We start from the raw sequence: 18,950 nt of genomic DNA, 5'->3' as shown, positions 1-18,950 counted from the left end.
GGTGGGGGGGGGGGTTAGTTCATTCTGTAGTTTGTGCAAGATGCAGCCTGGGACACCATCTGGCCCCACATATGGAGAGGACAATGTGTTAGCCAATATTCAGAACCCTAACAGGATAGGTGCAGACTATCCTTGGCTTAAGCAATGTGGTCTGTTGACCATATCCTCCATTATGACAAATATTGTACCTCTTTGAATAAAACCATAAGCTAAACCAATTATTAAAGTCAATCACCTTCTGTTCATATAGTGACATCATTCTTTGAACAGTTGGAAATGCTCAATGCCAGGCTCAAACCAGTCTGGGATACATAGTTCAACAGCTCTATAATATCTCACTATAGTCTAGGGAAGCACACCTGATGTAATTTATACCCATACTAATTTTTTTTTTTTTTTTTTTTTTTAGATTAGTTGGTTTTGCTAACTGTATGAATTTGTTTTTCTTAACTTTTGCTGTACAAAAAAGAAAAAGTAGTCACAACTCACAGTAAGTACCCTTGAGAGGGTGGCCTAATGGTTAAGGTGTTTGCCTTACAAACACAAGGTGCAGGGTTTGAGTCTTACAAGGGATAATTGGCTAGGCTTAAAATGGCTCGCAAGGGCAGTTAGCTTAGTATGAACCTATGAATCAATAAATAAGCAAACTAATTGGCCACAGGATTTTAACAGTGCATAAATAATATAAATTAGTTAAAAAAGAAATAGTTGCACAGAACATTTAAAATGTAATATGCAATTAAATATATAATGACATAACGGAAACAGAAAAAATAAATAACCATTTTGAACAGATAGTACAACCCTATACATAATGTTGATACATGCAAGCAGACACAGGTTTATATTCATTTAGCACTTCCATTCCCAAAATATCAAGGAACGTCTTCAGAATATAATTTAACACAAACAAGGGATTAAAAAATGCAGGGTCATAGGTAAGTAGTAGGCTAGCTGCCCTTGCAGGCCATTTTAACCCCAGCCAGTTTCCCTTTTTGCTATTGAAATAACCAATCTCATTTGGTCATAGATTGACCTTACCCATCTCATGGTCGATAATTTTGTATTGTCCCTAATGAGAATAACTGAGATCATTTATTTATTTTATTTTATTTAACATTTGTTAACCGGGAAAGTCCGACTTGGAATGAAGCCAATTTTCAGCAGAGGCCCAGGGAGAAATGCTCCAGATGCATGTCTTTGTAATGTGGGAGGAAACCGAAGCACCCAGTGGAAACCCACACGAACGCAGGGAGGACATGCAAACTCCACACAGAAGGCACCCCAGCCGAGAATCGAACTGGAGAACCTGTTGCTGTGAGGCAACAACGCTACTGCTGCATCACTGCGCCGTCCATCATATCATAAATAATTTAAGGGGACTTCTCATCCTCACCCCTTACATGAGATAAATCATTTAGGAACTGCCTTTCTCCATTGGTAGCACAGGGGACAGTCCGGAAGTAATTTTCTGTTTCCCATCCATACATGTACGCTGCACTTGAATATGGACAAGGATGGACTTTGTTTTATGTGGACAGGGAGTCTGTTTCACAGCAGCAGTATCCTCTGTGAGATATACCTGTCCCTTGAAACCATTCTGTTGATGTTGCAGAAGAGGGTTTAGATCCCTTGACTATCTGTTTCTAATACCATTTGACTTGCTGTTGCGCAGCATACCTCTCAGCTCTACAGATTTTCACATTATGTCCAGATTTTTGCCTCATATTTTTAGTTTGTTCCTCGTAAAAACTCTGTTTCTTGACAAATCACTAGGATGGTCTAAGGATTAAAGTCACTAAATAATGGCATGCAATTGAGTTTCAGACTTTATATCCTTCAGAAAATGCATTCTAACACAAATCCTGTTATACTATCAACTTTTTAAGTTTATAACAGCAATATTTAAAATGTGTCTCTATTTTTGGTCCCCCCCCCCCCTGTTATGTGAATCCTTGTCCAGATTTCGGTTGAGAGGTATGAATTGTGCGATAAATCCATCAGTAAGAGGTCTGAGGATGCCTTGTATGCCAGACATAGTCACTTCTTAGCAGTCTGTAGGATACCGTGTATAGTGACAGGGCTTTGAGACGGTCCATGTAGGACTTCTTGTTTAGGTGCTGTATCCTTTTAGTAAGGTATCTCTGTGAGTATTCCAGTTGTTGCATGGGTCTGGACAGATATATGCCAAAGGGGGGGTTATATTCAATTATTGACCTAATAAAACCTGATTAAAGAGGGACATCCCTAGATGTAGACACTGTGCTTTTGTTTATAAGTTGTGCAATATAGAAGGACTTTTTTAAAACAATAGACACGTTAGTCAAATGTTAAGTCACTGCCCACATAATTTCCCAAGTTCTGAACAGCTGAGTCATTTCTTAGGGATTTATTTTTAGTCTGGCAGTTCCCTGCAGTAGATGACTTCCCAAAGGATACAATAATGGATTTTTTTGGCATTTATGTACTTTCAGTCTATGATTTTGGCACCAGGTATCTATTTAGGACAAACCTTTCTGCAGGATAACTAAGTCATTTGTGTGTTCAATTACTTCTCCTAGCTTGCAGTCATCTGCTAAGTTAGCCATTCAGAGCCCTTTGGTATTGGTTTTTACTTCAGAAAAGTGGATGGCAGACAGGAAAGATCCCATCACAGAAACCTGGGGAACTCCAGTGGTGACTGGTCTCTTTGTAGAAATAACTTACCTTGTTTTGATAATCTGTATCCTATCTGTGAGCCAGTTGGCAATCCAGTGGGTGACATTCAGATTTATTACCAGTTTATTTAGCTTCTTTACTTTGTCTGAGTGGTATTAATCGCATGATTAGTGTAAAGTACTCAACTTACATTTTACCACAAATAATTTAATTAAACTTTACGACTACAAACAATTAAATTAAAAGAATAAAACTGATATTTTTAAAAACACAAAATATTCATATTATCGAACTATGTTAAAACAAAAATTGATTTGAAAAAGTTATATACCCAGAAATAAGAACACAGTTTTAATGAGGCTATGCCAACCTTTGATGCATTTGTTTTCCTAAGTGTTAGCAAACTATTTTTTAGATCTTTCATCATTTATCCCTCGTGCATAGGTAGCATCCAAAAAAAGTTTCTGATGTAATTCCTTTACTTTTTTTCCTAGCTCCTTTGTTTAATTTGGACAGTTACCGTTTCCAGAATAAAAAAAGGAACTTTTAAAGTTAATACAAATCCATGCTCGTCTAAGAAGTTTCATCCTTGTCTCATCATTTTAATGGCGTACTGGTTCTGCTATATTCTCATTCTGAGCACCCTCTCTGTTTTTCTACTATAGAAAGCTGGGCATGTCAAACAGGGGCAATGTAAACAACACCTTTCATATTACAATTCAGTTTACCATTTAGAGAGATGACCTTAGCATAATCAGTGATAGTAACATTAGTAGAGTCCAGAATGTCTGCATTGAGTAAATGCCCCATATTTGTCCATCCCTTTAGTCATTCTTAAGCCATTGTCTACTTTCTCAAACCAGTTTCAAAGTAGAGCTTTAAATTCTTTCCCTTCTTGTAAACAAATAGTGGTATTTCACCCAGTTTGATGTTTAATCTAAATATCTCAAACACATCACTCCGATTTTTTGGGGTAGGGCAACCTTTATTTCCTTTGTTCTATTGCTGTAATTTAGAACCATAGCTCTTGAAAAATCGTTCCTTGTGTTACAAAAGAAATGTTGGTTTTAACTTTTTTAATTTAATTTTTTGCAATCATAAAGTTAAATTAAATTATTTACGGTAAGTTGTAAGCTGTCTGTTTGATTACACTGATCATGTGATTAATATGCTGTTGATTTTAAAGGTCACTTGTTTGTGTTCCATTATATTTTGAAGAAGTTCCATGATATTTTGGGAATGAAAGTGATAAATGAATAAACTTGTGTCTGTTTGCATGTGTTAACATTCTTTGTAGTATTGTGTTTATATTATGTTGATCGAATTTTGTTTACTATCTTTTGAACAGATACGAGAAAAAAGCAGAATCTGGCAAATTACATTTTTCCTTGCTGTATTTAACAAGAATGAATTGCTGGGCCCTCTCTACATCATTTAAATCTGTAGAACATAATAGGCAATGATAGAAATGCAGAAATAAACTAACTGCTACAGAGTAGCAAGCCAGTCCAAACTAAACAAAGTCATGGGAAATAATCTATGCCAGGAGCAGGATGATGGCTGCCACTTTAACAGTTTCTAGTGAGTGGCATTCTCATCTGAACCCTGGGGGGATATATTGTAATGAGTCCACATTATCAATCATCATCATACCATTAATACTATCCTTTGAACCCATTCCAGCTTCAGTAAACCACAGTCCATGGGCAGTTTTGGAAAACTTCCATGTCTTAATGTCTTGGAGAAACCACATTTATTTATTTTTTAATGGGTTTGTTTATCTATTTCTGGCATAAACCCACCACATTGAGGGAAAAAGGAAAGACAATAAAGTTAACTACAGATTTAAATCTGGCTACTACATATTTGTTGTACTGCCCTCCCCACATATAGAAATTCACAACATCTTCCAATTTACTTTGTGGCCCTGGAGCCTTTACAATCCTAGCCCATAGGATTACCCTGACATCATGCCACCTGACCTTAGTTCCCAGTGCCTCTGTCGAGTAGAGCCACTGGAGTGATCCCCGGGGTGAATTTTCTATTTCACATCCACTCATCAAGGTTCCTCTTGATGAGGGCAAGTGAGGTGCTCTGTTTGACATGTATGGGAAGTCTTTTCCATAGCAAGGGCAGTCTCTGAGTTATGAACCTGTCCCTCCAGCACATTCTATAGATTGTGGTAATGAAGTTGAGGTCACTGGAGCATGTGGTATGGAGGGATTGGGATTTCTTTAGATGTAGCATTTCTAACAGAGCTGGGTCAGACATGGCTTTGTATGTCAAGCAGAGATTGCCTCTAAGTAGATGACATGAGAAAGAAAATAGTTGGAGTTTTTTGAGTCTGTGCATATAAGACAAGGGTTTACGGCCTAGGACCCTTTTTGTGAGGTACTTTTGTGGCCTCTCCTGTTGTTGCAACTGTCTAGTGAGGTACATGCCAAATGGAGCATTGTACTCAATGACTGGCCTAATGAGGGAAGAGTAGAGGGAGATAATGACCTTTTTCTTCCTGGATGCAAAACCCTTAGTATTGAGATATGCCACATTGAAGGACTTTCTGACCACAGTGGCAATGTGGTGGTCATAAGATAGACTGCTGTGAACCTGTGTTCCCAGATCTCTTATAACACCTTCTGTGTTCAGTGGACTACTATCAATGTTGTAATTCATGGGAACTGGATTTTTCCCAAAGGAGATGACGGCACATTTTTTGGCATTGAGTTTAAAGCCATGGTTCTGACACCAGTCATTGGTCTCAGTGAGGCCTTTCTGTAGGATGTCAACATCAGTAGCCATCAGTAGTTCTGTTTCATCAAAGATGGCTTAAGAGGCAGTCCTGAAAAACCTCTGCTCTTAAATTGCTCTTCTCCATAATCATTGTTACACACACATTTAACTAGTTTTATGAAATCTTTACCAGCCATTTCACTGCACTCACCAATTCCATCTTGAGCATCTGTTAGATTGTTTCCTCAACTAGTGCGTTTTCTACAATGTCTTAGAGTTCCTCATATCTATAGAATGCATACATGCCAGAATGTTTTATATCAACATTATATAACCTACCATCTACCTATGCTAGAAGTTTGCCTTTTGTGTCGTGTCCTTTAAATCTGTATTTTTTTCACTGCAACTATTATATCCCTTTGAATCAACATTGTAAATTTAATTTATTTTTGCATTGCATTTAAGTCTGAGATTCTAGTGTTTTTTTTTTTTTTGTTTTGTTTTTTTTTAAAGCTGATTGTTAGCTTTTCTACCGGGCTACAACAATAGAAATGTTTCTTGCCTAGAAAATGTGAAAGGCGAAATAAGGTTCAAACACCATTTGCTGGCAAACAATCTTGTCCCCTTAGTCCGCACAGGATGTAACAGAGAATTTTTAACCCAGAGCGAAGAGAACAATGTGCCAGTCCAGAAGTGTGGCTGATGAGCTTTGTCTTCTTTCTGTCTGAAGAGTCCTTTGCATTGACAGTGCACCCTATGAACAGAAGTTGAAATTTCATGTAAAAAGTGATATGAATTAGCTCTGCTCATACTTGACATTCTCAGACAAAGATGTCCATTGAATAGTTAAGATAGCAGAAACTGTGTTTTAATACCAATGATACATAATTCTAAGCACTCGTGCATGTCAAAGAATTTACATTAGGGGTGTGACTGGGATGCTGAACTGATAGCTGCACTTCATTTCAGCTCTCTTACCTCAATACAATTCCTGACAGGAATTTTACAAAATAATATTTAATTTGAAGAAATATTTATTACTAACTTATTTCTAATAACTTTGAGCATCTATAAGAAATATTTTATTGCCAGAACTTGAATAATTCCTGTCAAATTAATTACTGGAAAATCAGCACCAATATCAGCTTTACAGCATGAGTCATCTAAGGAATACAGCACAAGACTCTTCTCTCAAAAAATACCTGCAATCTCTCATTACAAATATACAGGAACTTACAATAAAAATCGACAAGATGGACAATAAAATAGATACTTTTAAAGAAAAGTGCTCACAACAACTGGAACAGCTTCAAGAAATGTTTACAGAGCAGAAAGGACAGATATCACTTATCGAACAGTCATTAAGTGACATTGACACTAGAGTCCAAATAGAAGAACAACAAACTGAATTCTTACTTCAACAGAACACATATTTACTAGAAAAGCTTGATGACATGGAAAATTGAACAAGAAGAAATAATAATAGAATATATGGTCAACCAGAAAAATCTGAAGGGGACAATATGATAAACCTTCTTACCACCTGGATACCAGATATAACAAAAAAACCTGAAGCTCTTTCATATGGTATAGAACGTGCACATAGATCACTAGCAGCTTCTGGAAATACTTCTTCTCCAAGTAAGAACAAGCCGAGATCTATAATTGTGAGACTTTTTTCTACACAAGATAAAGATCTTATTTTAAGAAATGCTTGGGCAAATTCTCCCATCAAATACAATGATTTATTAATAAGATTTGACAATGATTATTCTACAAAGGTGGGTTCAAAAAGAAAATAATTTCTACCAATAATAAAAACCTTGAAGAAAAAGCAATTGAAAGTCCATCTTTTATTCCCAGCAAGATTGAGAGTTTTTCTACCAAATGGAATAAAAATCTTTGAAACAGTAGATTCAACAATAAAATACCTTACCAACAACAACATCCAAGTACATGAAGAATCTATGGACTGGACAATAAGTACACCGAAAAAAAATGCTGAAGTAAATAATTGGAAAACTGTTGAGCAAATGAAAAAAAAAACTAAAGGACAAATAATCTTACATATGTTATATTCTGTAAAAATCTAAATAATAATACTAACAACAAAAGAAAAGTTCTTACTGTCTTCAAGTTACACCGAAACAGGTATTGTTTTCAATTATACTTTAAATGTCAAAATTAGCATAAATTTAAGTAAATTTATCTCAAATCACATCAATATACTAAGCATAATTTAAACATTTCTCTATTTTTCATTATTATCCATCTATTATTTTCAAATTCTTAATCAGAGTAATCAATGCATAATAATGTTCTCAAATATTTATTTATTTATTTATTTGTATATTTATTTATTTATTTATTTATTTATTTATTTTCTCTCTTTGTGTTTTGTTGTTTTTATTTTTCTCTTCTTTTTATAAAGTCTTCATTAACTTATAATACTTTAATCAGTATATGGTTATATTGCTTAATAGGTATAGTAATGGCTGCTATATAACTTATTATCAGTTACATCTCTGACAGCATTACTTTTCTTAAGTTAAAAGTGTCCCTGTTTGGATAAATGCTAATGCTGGGCGGAAATGTGTTACTTGTGAAATGAAGTATTTCAGTTTAGATGTATTATAAGACTACTTTAAATAATCTTAAAAGATGTTCTGCCTTTGACCCATATGCACATATTGATATAGTACAGTGAAAAAAATATGTTTTAAGTGATATTTTGAGGTTATAAGTCAGGTGTGTTGTGGCTCCGGACATCCGGAGTTGAGAGATGCTTGTGAATAGCTTAGATATCCTGTTGTCTTTTCTTTTGTAGAGAAATAAGGCATAGCATGTTTAAAATGCAAAGTTTGATAGTTGTGAACACTACTCCGCAAACTAGAGTGCTTGTGTGCACACTACATGAGTTTGTCACGAAGTAAGAGAAGAGAAAATAAAAAAGAAAAAACACATACCTTTTCCCGCTTGGTTCTCGAGACAATTTAACAGCCACAAACATGACTAGAAACTTGAGTTACTTATTGCTTGTCGCATTTACTTGTGTACGCCATCCCCTGACTCTTTCTAATTGACGTCTAGTCAGTAAATAAGCTAGGTTCACATTTAAAGATACAAGAACCTAAATTCCTTCTAAGGAAACATAAATAACATATGAGGTTCATCTAAATATACACAGATATATATATTTTTTGAAGCACTTTCAGCTTATGGCTTCTGATGTCTTCTAGCACCTTGACAGATAAGGACATATATCTGCTTGTCTTTCTGTCAGTTTAGTTTTCCAGACATTTTAGCTATCCCTTACTATGTTTTGTACAGCAAAGTTTAAAGAGCAGAAATTAATTATCAGCAAATAAAATCACTGCTGTTTTACAAATTCTCTAAAGAAACTAGTAAATGTCAAGCAATGGACAGGTTTATTTTAAGGAAAATTGCCATTTCCCACACTGGTGCTCCTACAAAATACTACTAATGTCCTGCTACCAAAATATGCCCTCAAGTGGACAAATGGGATGCAACAAGAAGGTTAAATGTACATTTAGCAAAACAAACATTTAAATAACAGTATAATATACTAGATAGAGAAAGTAAAAGCAATAATCATATAAACAACTATAATAAGTAACATAACAACAGAGGATTTAACCCAATGTGTCAATTATACAATATTTATATCCCATATAGGTTTGAACTTTGTCGAAGCATCTGTGTTCTACACACATATTGTATTAAATCCAATTTGAGTAGAAGAGGGAGAGGCTTAGCCCACACCCTAATTTATTACTAAGTTACCATGCATTGTGAACATACATTGTGGCAGGTACTCAGCGAGCTATCCATCCTTAGATGGCTCATGCTGTTCCCATTTGCTCATCTGAATAATGACTGCGGCTGTACTCTTCTTATTATATTACCTGGCTGTGGCTTCACACTTCTTATAATATTACCTGGCTTTTTACATTATCAAGAATGACACAGTACTAGTATATGTGGGTATATCATGTTACTGTTAGTGTAAACAAAAATGCTTGACAATGCAACCGTAATTCTCAAACCTTTCTGCAGACAAATGTATAGCCTTGTCTAGCAGTTGAGAGCCTGATTGTTCCTGATCAGCAGACCTGTATTTTCATGTTCCAATATGACTACATGAAAAGATGCCAATATTAGTTTACAAGTTTAGTAAGCAGTAAATTCATCAGGGATTAATTCGAAGGGAGACATATTATAGCTAAAGCACTTGACATTCGATAAGAGTATCCTCTCAATGATGCACTCTATCTACTCATTAACTGTAAAACAACTTTTTCTGAGAAACATTGTTGCAATGCCAGTTAATTATTTGAATTAAATATTTCTATATACAGTCATAAAGCAATTACCAGGATAAATAATACTCTTGCAGTGCATGGATCACCATAGCTATCCTCTGATGTTAGAGGAAAAACAAGCTTCTTAAACACCTTTTTAATGTAATAAAGGTATTACCCCATAGTTTAAATACATTTTGTCTATTTACTGCAAAGTAGGTTAGGTTATAGCCTAGAATAGAGATATAAACAACTTAAATATTAATAATTATACAGTACTAATAAACTCTCAATACAAAACAAAAAAAAAGAGGAGTAGCTATACTACTTCGCAACTCAACTATAACACCTAAAATAATTACTATTCATCAAGATACATCAGGTATGTTTTGTATAGCTTCAATAGAATTAAATAAGAGAAGCTATACATTAGTAAATCTATATGGGATCCCAGGACTAGGATTAAAAACAGTTAAACAGCACTTTGAAGAGATAATTCATTTAACTAAGGGTAGCCTGATATTGGCAGGAGACTTCAACTGTATAATGAATGAAAAAGATACAGATTCTAAATCTAAAAGAAGAAAATAACCTATCTCTAAAGCACTATCAAAATTTATAGATACATTGTATTTAAAAGATATAACTGAATTTGCAGAACCAGACTCACTAATCTTCACATTTTATTCTCATAGATATAAAACTAACTGTAGAATTGATAGAATATATGTTGCCAATGACCTAATAACAAAAATTCACAAAGTCAAAATTATAAATTGTCCCTTATCTGATCATAATGCCATACTCTTTGAGATAGAGCTTACACCATTTTATTCAAATCCCATTACTAGGATACCTTCCTAAATAACAAAATTGACAGATGCCAAAGAATTTTATGAAGAAACAATCAAAAACTTTCTAGAAATAAATTACACAGAAGATATTTCAGAAATATATGTCTGGGATTCATTAAAAGCAGTTACATATGGGAAAATATTATCCTGGTACATAAATAAAAGGAAGTTATAGAATAAAGATATGCTAGACTTACAAAACAAAGCAGATAAATTAAAACTGGAAATACAAAAGGGTAATGCTACTCAAGTTCAAGAACTTACACAAATCAACAAGAAGTATACAGAGTTATTACATCATAAGATTATGATTAAATTAGAAAAGATAAAAATAAACTGATACTCTACTAATTCCGCACACCTGAGACACTTAACTAATAGAACAAAAAAAATAATTAAATCTAAGCAAATAAAAGAAATATTTATTCCTAATACTAAAAAAAGAGTTACGGAACTAAATGATATTTTAGAAGCATTCAGACTCCAATTTAATATTGATAATTCCATAAACACTCAAGGTACACCTACTAAGGATATAAAAAAATACTTAGAAAATAATATTCATATTAAATTAACACAAGAACAAATAGACATTATAAGCAAACCAATCAATATGACAGAATTAAAATCACAAATTAAAAAGCTCAAGACAAATAAAGCACCTGGCCCAGACAATATGCTACCAGAAATGTATAAATTAATACCCAATCAAGCCATATCCTTATTATTAAAAGTATATGATATAGCCAAAAAAGATTTGAATATACCACCCTCTTGGAAATATTCATTGGTATCCCCAATTATCAAACCAGATAAAGATGAGAAGCAGTGCTCTTCATATAGGCCAATATCATTACTCAATATAGACTATAAGATGTTTATGGCTATATATGCTGATAGGATCAAACACTTTCTTCCTTTCTTAATTCACAAAGATCAAACAGGTTTTATTAAAGGAAGCAATACTTCAGATAATATTAAAAGTATACTAACATTAATAGATTATAGCAAACATGAAGTCCTAGATTTAAATGTAATCTCATTATATATTAATAAAGCTTTTGATTCAGTTAACTGGAACTTTCTTTCACTAGTTTTAAAAGAATATAACTTTCCTTCTAATTTTAATAATCTTATCCAAATACTATATGAAAAATCTACTGCATATATTAAACTAGGATCACATAGATCAGGCCCTATAACAATCAAAAAGGAAACTAAACAAGGTTGCCCTTCATCACCATTGTTATTTGCATTACTCATAGAACCCTTTGCAAATCAAATCAGATCAAACAATAACATAAAGGGCATTTGTATTAATAAAATGTTAAACCTTACACTCCAGCTCTTTGCTGATGATATACTATTAACTCTCTCAGATGCAAATGAGTCGTTGAATGCTCTATTTAACTCCATGAATAAATTTCAAAATATTTCAGGCTTAAAACTTAATGAAAACAAAACTAAAATTATGCCCTGTAATTGTAAAAAAAAATAATATAAACAAAAGATTTTCCAAATATATAGTAACAGAAAGTAAATTATTATATCTGGGAATAAATCTACTCAATGAATTAACAGATTCTCTAATATTTAACTATAATAAAATACTAGACAAAATAGAACAAACAATTGGTTACTGGAATAAATATATCTTTTCAACAGCAGACAGATTATATCTTATTAAAATAATCATATTTCCCAAAATATTATACTTAATACAAAATGTTTCATTGCCACCTCCCGACGGTGGAATTAATTTACCGGATATTGATTTATATATTACCTCATCTGTTATTAAAAACATAACACTATGGTTAAATAATTCATACACACCTATATGGAAACAAGCCCATGAGCAGATTTAAATAGAAATCAATTATAATCATATACAAGACAACTTAACAGTAATACCATCACCCATTATATGAATGTTAAAAGATATATTTTTTAGGGAAAAGGAATAATATTAATAAATTGCCATCAAATTATATAAGCGCTACACTTTCAGTGTTCAAAACATATATAAACAAAATACCAAATATTAATTCTTGGATTTTTCTTATTTTCCCTATAGCTTTTACACCAAATATTCTAGATACATTCCAAATATCTAAAATAAATATACTTAAAGAAGAAACATTACTCTTTTGGCATCAACTTATAGAGAAAGGGAAGATTCTAACAAATGAACAGATAATTTATAATTATAATTTAAATAAAGACAATTGGTTGTTTTTTACAAAATCTAAGGCATTTTCTTATAAATAAAATAGAACAAATGCAGCCTTCAGTTAGACATGAAGCTCCAAAACTCATTGAATACCTTATTCTTATCACAAAACAGCCTTATCAGGGTACAGGTTATTTGTCTAATATCTATAAAATCGTTAAAAAAACAAAAAACTATCATGAAAAATCTTACTGGGATTATTATACTTTAATAAACAACCATCCTCCAATTGAAAAAGAAAAAAGTAATATTCTAAAATCTTCCACATTTTCTACATTATCAAAACACTGGCAATTATTCACTTGGAGATATCTACGCAGAGGTTTTTATACACCACAAAGGTTAGCCAAAATGTATTATATTGAAGATCAATGTTGGAGATGCCATACCAAGATAAAAGCAGATTGGCAGCATGTTTTTTATGAATGTATATGTCTCAATATGCACTGGAAATCCATTAACTATTTTTTTCAGACTGTTTGTAATGATAATTTTCAATTAACAAAGTCTTTAATTTAATTCAACTCTCGTATTCCAAACTGTGTACCAAAAAAAGACACTAAAATCCTATGGTCACTATTGGCAATTTCACGTAAAATCATAACTATACACTGAAAAAATGAGGCTTCGCCTACGTTCAAGGAATTTGAGACTTTAACAACAACAGTTGCTCACATGGAAATATTAACAGTGATGAAGAGAACTAAAAGATCTACTTCTTACTATTACTCTTGGATGAAAGTACTGTAAATACTCAAAAATATCGAAGAAGATATATCATCTTATGTTTCTAACTTTATATAATATAGAATTTCAATGTTATTTGCACAGACACCAATGTAAATAGTTATATAATGGTTTGAAGTTAGTAATGTTTTAGAATTGTAAATATGTTATTTATCTTTATTTCATGTAATGTTTCTTAAGACATCTTATTTGAAATAATAAAAAAAATATTTAGTAAAAAAAAAAAAAAGAATTTACTTTACAGTTTTGTCCATTTTCATTCCCCAAATTTAGTTTGTTCAGAGGCATTATGATAAGTGGCCATGGGGCTACGGTCAGCCATACTCATAGGATGACTAGGGCTCTGTGCTTGGAGGCATGCTCTTTCTACTATATCTATATATCTTTTAGAGCAACAAAATATGTTGTTTATTCTCTAACAAAATAAACATAATACGGTGTCCTACTAGATCAAAATGTGTCTGTCCTGCAGCATGACAGGGAGAAGGGGCTCCACTTTACTTGACCCTTCCAGTCAAGCAACATCGCATTAAAATTTATAGCTGCAAGATCATGGAGCAGAGACCTAGTAGCATTAGAATGTTAGTGAGCTAAGGTTTGGCATTTTTAAAATAAAACTATAAATCATTAATTCCTAGCTTCAGTGATTAGCTGTAGCTTTAGGGTGTCAGTACATTCTGCAGGATTCTGGACAGTTAAGAGGAATGGTGCCATTCAAAAGCAGTGAAGTAAGTAAAATTATTTTTTTCTATGATGATGGCAGTGAACAACCAGCTATTTAAAAAAGTGAAAAATAAGGGAGTCAGATAAAAAATAATTAATAAACTTTTGCCACCTCAGCAAAATGCCTTCAAATATTTTCTGCAATATTTATTATGGCATCCAGTTTGTGATTTATGTGGAGTAACCTGGAATATTTTAATGTACGGCAACTTGTCTTTGTGGACTGGCTAAGGTGATACTTATTACATGGAAATCAGACCTCATTGCTATAACTGCTGGGTTGGGGTTCAGTGTACCATTTAATTGTCCCTGATTTTGGTTTAAAAGTTTGCTCTGTTCCTTGTAATCCATAGTAACACTGGTAATTTTTGGGAAAAAAGGTTGTGGATTACATGTATTAAGTGAAGACAATAGTTACAGTTATAAGATACAATGAATTACATGGCTATCTTCATTTATGATAATCTAACATCTGAATTGTTCAAAGATATGGCTATAACTGCGTAGTGTGGGTTATCTGGCTGAAAGTAACTGAACCTCTTTCCAATTGTTCAGTTTACAGATTTTAACAAAAACACAAAACAAAAAAAGGGGGATGAAATACATCACAAAATATACAGATCTCCAGAGATTCTGGGGGTGGCCACACCAAGGTTGTATAACTCGATTGTGACACAGGTATTATAATGGTCCGTGCCCTGAACCTAACCCAGTCTAACACCAGCTCTGGTCAGAGGGGTACAGAAGGGGTGTACAGAGAGGGTCACTGCAGCTCGTATGGGGAGCTGGAGATTATGTTATTATTTCTTTAAATTTCCCCCAGTCTTCAGAGGTTACTATCTAATGTTGGGTTGGGGGCAGTGTGGTCATTTTTTTAACTTTTTTCACAAACTTCACGGAGTTGCACATAGGGACACTAAGCTTGCACAAGGGCAGTAGACTCTCAAAAATAAATTGAAAACATTATTGCAAGTTACTTTTTTCATTTTCCTTACAATCAAACATCAGATGCATATGCGAGGTGACGATGGTAAAGAGGCTTTCTGTTGAGATATGTCGGAGAGAAAATATATTTTATTTATTTATTTATTTTTTGTTAAAATGCATTGAATGAGAGGATAAATGCCAAAAAAAACTGAAGAGTAAGACAAGTTGTAAGAAACAGTAATGAAAAAGTAATCTGGATTTTGTGGGCATGGTAGGATGGAGTAAACATGTGAAATGTTTGTGGGACATGGGGTCGTGTGCAGTGGGGTGGTATGTTCTGTGCAGCCCTTACTCCTAGATCACCAGATGATCTAAGGCCAGCCCTGCATGAAGCATGCTGAACAGGCTAGCTGGACATAGAGAAGGTCAATTCCTGTCAGGCTGCTGGTAACTCTTAACCTTTCAGTGATGAGTAATCAGCTGTGTGCACATGTTCTGATCGCACACGTGAAGATATTACTGAATACCCAGATGTACCTTTCAGTTATGAGTAATCAGCTGTGTGCACATGTTCACATCGCACAAGTGATGTTATTACTGAATAACCAGATGTACCTTTCAGTGATGAGTAATCAGCTGTGTGCACATGTTCACATCGCACAAGTGATGCTGTTACTGAATACCCAGATGTAATCTCATTGTTTTGTTCTTTTATGTGACTCTGTGGGTTTTCCACATAATGTGATGATTTCTGTGTTCAGGGTTGGGACCCACTCAATTTTTATAACTCGTGTTCTGGGAACTTCACATTAATTTAAGAGCTGTTACTCTAGCATCTCTAATGTTACAAGCTCAATGATCTGCTCCTGTTTTGTACTTGTATCCCGCTATTTTGAATTTGTTATGGATATTTACAGGTTAACGTTTACCATTACTTAAGCATACCTTCAGATGTCCAGAATTTATAGAATGTTTGTTTATTACTTCAGTTTTTTCCTCAAAAAAGTGTGGTTTTCTGTCAAATCAGTGAGAAATGAAGTCACAATACAAGTAGAAACATTTGAATTTCAGTCTTCATATCCTTGATTAAATATATATGTATGCAACCATGTTGTTCCAGCAGCATTTTAAATTGATAAATTGATAAGAGAAATATTTAAAATCTGCCTCTGAATTTGGACATTTTTCCTCCCATTATTAGGGAACAGGGGCAATCCAGAGGGCTCCAGTGAAGTCCGTTATCCCACATGTGACCAAGAGGGTGACAGGACTAACAAGAAACATAGTATAAAGGATTAGTCTGGATAAAATCACTTTAGTTAGCAGATCAAGGAGACTTTCTCTGATATCTTTCCTGTGGGAAGAATAAAGACATCTACTTGCTTAACTGAATAAACCACTGGGAACTTCGAAAAGGTATTCTTAGTCCTGTCACAGGGAGGGTATCAGACAGAAAGTCTCCTAGATCTGCTAACTTAAGTAGTTTTATCTGGGCTAATCCTTTATACCTTGTTTTCCATTATTAGGGTTTGCCTAGAATTGTTTGTACCAAGAGGTTGAGAAATATCTCAGTGTATTCTTTACTGTAGCATAGTTTATGTTGTTATCTCAGTGCATTGTTTACTGTAGCATAGTTCATGTTGTTAAATGCAGGACTATTCTAAAACTGATGACTACCACATTGTATTTTAGTGGGTTGTTACGGGTGCACTCTGGTGCCTTTAAATAAAGTAATGCATGACAGTACTAGATGTTGGCACTGAGATGAATGCTGGATTCTAAAGCTGAGAGTCCTAGGTTCTAGTCTGATTATTGGCTGATTCTTGTCTTTCTTTCTCCCTTTTAAAGATAAGTAAGTTTTGGCACCAAAAATCAGTCTTTTGTTACTTTCTGTCAGCTGTGGATTCAACAGCTATACCCACATGGTTGGTGAAGCAGGTCTCACCCCCCTTGCAAAAACAAAGTGTCTGATGTTTTATTTTTTTTTTCAAAAATTTCTTTATTCAGTTTTTCTAAGAGAAATAGTAAAATAAAATAAAATAAAGTTCCATTATACACATAATTTCAAATGGAAAAACATGCATTTACGATACATGCAAACAATAACAAAAAACAAAAAAAAACCAACCTATATACATTATGTACAAAGAAGTTACACTAATAGGCAACTTGTTAGAAAGCCAATCTTAAGTAAGAAGAGAGGATCTATAAGTACAACCAATAATGGGATATTGCCAATGGGGGGGAATAAGGAAAAAGAGAATGTATCCTATATATGGGAACGATCCTATATATGGGAATGATCCTTATGCAATCAGCATATTACCAAAAACGAAAAAAGAAACGTTCTGATTAAAATTTGATATTTCAGAATGTCAACCGTATGTTCTTGACCTTTTGAAAGTTGACATTCTGAAATGTCTATCTTATAACATAAATCCATCTAGCTAGCTATCCATTCAACCATCCATGCATCCATCTCTCTCTCTCTCTCTCTATATATATATATATATATATAGGGAGTGTTTGAGTATTTGGGTGGTGCAGTGGTACAGCAGTTAGAATTGTCATCTCACAGTAAGAGGTTGTCCAGTTTGATTATCAGCTGGGTGCCTTCTGTGCAGACTCTGCATGGCCTTCTTGTGTTCATGTGGGTTTCCTCTGGGTGATCTGGTCTCCTCAAAAATTCCCAAGACATTCTGCAGGTGGATTGGGCACTCTAAATTGACCCTATGTGTGTGTGCGTGTGTGTGTGTGTGTGTGTGTGTGTGTGTGTGTGTGTGTGTGTGTGTGTGTGTGTGTGTGTGTGTACGTATGTGTGTCTTCTGAGGAAGGTTGGGTGCCGGGCTGGCAACTTGACATGCTAAAACTCTGCCGCCACTTGTTCTGCAGACCTGTGTTCTGCTCTGGTGACCCTTAATGGGAGCATCTGAAATGAGAAGAAGTGTTTGGGTATTTAAATATATATTTATTTCTTCTGTCTGTTTCTTTTATTAGTGGTGATAGCTAGAAGAAATTCATGCAGCTGCCTTTTAGGTTTAAGTAAATTAGCCATTTCACAGTCATCAGTGTTGAGAACTGATCAAAAATAATCGTGTTTTCTTTTCATTTTTTCTTCTCTCTTCCCCAACTGTATGCTGACACTACAGGATTTCAAGTCTCTGTGGGAGAAGATAGCTTCTCAGATTGAAGCTTTGTTTGTAGAGACAGCAGCAGAACAAGTTGTTAGTAGTCACCTTTAAGAGGGCAAAAATGATGGCTGAAGAGATTGATATCCAGAAGATTGAGGTTGGAGCTAAGAAGCCAAGCCATCATTCCTAGAAGGGGCAGCCAAATCCTCACATGGTGATCAGGTGACATTTTTTTTTAAATGCAAAAATAATTTTATTTTAACTCCATAACCATAAAACTGATGCTTAAATAATAGAAGACAAGGATGGAAATTTCATAACTCTAGTATTCTATACATTAACTATGTATGGAGAAAGTTGGAAATGTCCAACAGTAGAATTATGTATTCCATAAAGAAATACATTCTTAAACAGTTTATAATATTATAATATTATCAGAGTATTGATAAACATAAGCAAGTATTTCTTTGTTCCAGTCAGGGTTAGAAGTTGTCCAAAAATCTAATAAGACGGAGTCAATACCACTACATCTCTAATAAAACCTGTCAAAGCCTTAGATAAGTCAGTTCCACTATCATCAAAACCCAATAACCAAAAAGTTGAATTAGACAAAGGAGAAATCATT

This window comes from Protopterus annectens, chromosome 5.part0 (assembly GCF_019279795.1).
Source record: "Protopterus annectens isolate FY-2018-M chromosome 5.part0, PAN1.0, whole genome shotgun sequence".
Taxonomy (NCBI): domain Eukaryota; kingdom Metazoa; phylum Chordata; order Ceratodontiformes; family Protopteridae; genus Protopterus; species Protopterus annectens.
The sequence above is the reverse complement of the archived record's forward strand: the minus strand, read 5'-3'. Positions refer to the sequence as shown.